A 3,088-nucleotide genomic window follows, 5' to 3' on the forward strand; every position below is an offset into this window, starting at 1 on the left:
AAATCATAGATTTAATAGAGTTTATTTAATTTTTATAATGTAGGGTTATAAAAATAAAAACAACTGTTGGGTCCCTGGGAAAAAAATGGCTTAAGAAGGTCTATATTTTCCTTTCTCATTTTCACATTTGTTGAACTTACAGTTAGCATATTATTACAGTTAGCATATTTCACATTTGTTGAACTTACAGTTAGCACAAGTTGAACTTACAGTTAGCATATTATTCCTTCTCATGGCATTGATTGTCCATTTTCTTAATTTTATTTCATGAGTTCTTTGTTGTGAGCCACATGAGATAATTTTTGGAGAATAAATTTAAATGTGTGTAAATGTGTATGTACAAGTGTATATGTTATTTAAATATGTCTATAAATAACATTTTATTTCTTTATTCATGAATCGCTTCTTTATACTAATTCGAATCCTGATTTCACCACTTCCTAGCTGTGTAACCTTGGAAAAATTCCTTAATCACTATTAGACTCAGTTTCTTTATTTGTAAAGGAGACTTGTTGTAACTTACTTGCCCAGTGTTTGCAATTTCTCTTTTGCCTACATTCTAACTCCAGCATCTCCACACATAAAAGGGATGTGAGCCTGATCCCAGATAAAGCAAACATCCTATTGGGTGACCATTATTAAGCACCTAAAAAGGCAAACTTGTAATAAATCACTCTTTGAAACAAGCCTTGTTTTGTGCATTGAAACTCTAGATAGTTCCAGTGGTGAGGGTCTGCCTTACATAGCAGTTTTTGACTTGTACTTGACCTTGTCGAACTCACTCTTTTTCCCTCTATAAGAAAAAAAAAAAAAATAGAGAAAATCATATGTCTTTCCTCAAGGCTAATGCAAAAGATTCAAAAATCGGAACTCAATTAGCACCAATACAAAAATTCATAACCTTGAAGAGAACCAGCTTTCTAGTGGATCCCAGCAAAGTGAAAGATAAGAAAGAATGATGTTAGGTAAAACATTGCAGAATTCCCACTCTCCTGTGATCTTCTGTAGCATTTCATCTGTATAACTCTTAAGGCATTCAAATACCTAGGCTTGTATGACATTATTTACATATAGATAGAGATCTCTATTTGATGGCAAACACTTTGAAGAAAATGATGATGTTGCTTTAATCATTCTGTTGTCCAATGGTGACTAAATAACTTGTACATTGCCTAATATGTAACTGTAACTCAATAAAGATTTATAAAACAAATGAACCAAACAAGCAAAACAAACCAACAAACAAAGAAAAAGACTAAATTCTAAGAAGGATCAAAGAAAATCTATAGATGGAAGAAGTGCCAGAAAAGGTTGGAAGTCCCAGATATGGTGAACAAAACTTATATTAGTCATCATAGGTTATACCTGCTTATTGTTTTAATTTTTCAAAGCACATTTGAGATAAACTAGCATACTCACTAATATCCACATAAGGTAGATGAAACAGATGGAGAAAATTTCTTTTTAAAGATGAAAAAATTGAAGCAGGAAAAGGTTAAATGATTCCCTCAATATTATACAGCTAGTAGCACAGCTGGATTAGTACTCAATTTCTAGATACCTCGTTGTGCAACCTTTCTGCCTTTTGGGGAGGAAGAGTCACCAAGGAGTCATTTAAGGATCATACCATAAAAATAGATCTCTAAGTGGACGATGGTTTTATACTAATGGATTTGATAATAAAATCAGTAAGCACAAACATTAGACAGTCCTTCTAGCCACTGTGTCATTAGAAGCTTCAACAACATCCCCAACAAGGAACATCTGCTATGACACATCCAGCCCTTGGGAACTCCCTTCTTCCCAAGACAATCTATTTCATCTTCTGATGATTTTGACCACTAGAGTTCTTCCTGATATTTAACATAATTTCTCTCCTCTTAAATGTTATCTATTGTTCCTTTTTCTATTCTCTTGTTACCACACAGAACAATTTAATTCTCCTCCCCTGGGGCACTTGAAATATGCAAAGATAGCTCTCATGATCACCCCTGCCTTGAGTTGTGTCTTTTCCAGGCAAATAGTCCTAGTTCCTTAAAACATTCTTTCTAGGGCACCATTCTCTATTCTTGGTCTCAAACCCTGCCTATTGTCTTTGTTTGTGAGTTCCTTCAAGTGGGATATCCAGAGCAGGTGGGGGCTGAGGCTATGTGCAGTACAGCATGACCAAGGCTCCCTCATCTTTGAAACAAAGTTTCTATTACTGCACCCTAAGATAGAACTTGCTTTTTTGACAGTCACGTCATTCTAACTGATATTGTGCTTATTCTCCAAAAAAATTTTTTGGAATGTGGGCTGATAAGCCATGTCTTCTCCATCCGTATTATATAATTTATTTTGGGGAAACCGAGGCATGTGCCTTAATAACCCTGGTATTGTATAGTAAGTGGTTTAGATCTAAGGCTTTGGAGTTATAACAATCTGGGTTAATAGTTTAGCTCCGGTGCTTACTAACTTTGCGAACTTGGACAAATTGCATAACCTGTCTTTGCTTCAGTTCCTCGGGTATGAAGGGTATGGTAATGCGTACCTTGTAAAGTTATTGTAAGTATTAAATAAAATAATATGTGTAAAATACTTAAAACATCTCTTATCATGTAATAAGCACTCAATAAATGGTAGTTTTCATTTTTCTCTAGCTGATGAGATCCGACCCAGAATTCCATTTTGCCACTTCTTTTTATATGCTGATTATTTCATTCAACATATTTGCTATTGACTTCACCATCTTTAATTCATTCACAAATTTGATGCCTTCTTTTCATTTTCAGTCATTTTTAAAAGCATTGCCTAAGGCAAAACCCAGAGCACCTACCTCCCAGTAGGTTAACTTTGATCATTAATCAGCACTCCTGTGGCCAGTTGTTGAACCTGCAATAGAGCCACCTAATTTCACCTAAATTTTAAAAATTTAAACCTAAAGAGAATAATATAATATAATAATACCTTATTACAACTTAATATATTATTACATTGCCTCAGATTTCTTTATAAGAAATATAACATTGCATATACAATGGAAGCTCCCTTTCTTGGTCCAGTTCCTCTCCAGTTCTCCCCAGAGGTGACCATTATTTTGTAATTTCAC

This window comes from Pteropus vampyrus, unplaced genomic scaffold (genome assembly GCF_000151845.1).
Source record: "Pteropus vampyrus isolate Shadow unplaced genomic scaffold, Pvam_2.0 Scaffold1, whole genome shotgun sequence".
Classification (NCBI taxonomy): domain Eukaryota; kingdom Metazoa; phylum Chordata; class Mammalia; order Chiroptera; family Pteropodidae; genus Pteropus; species Pteropus vampyrus.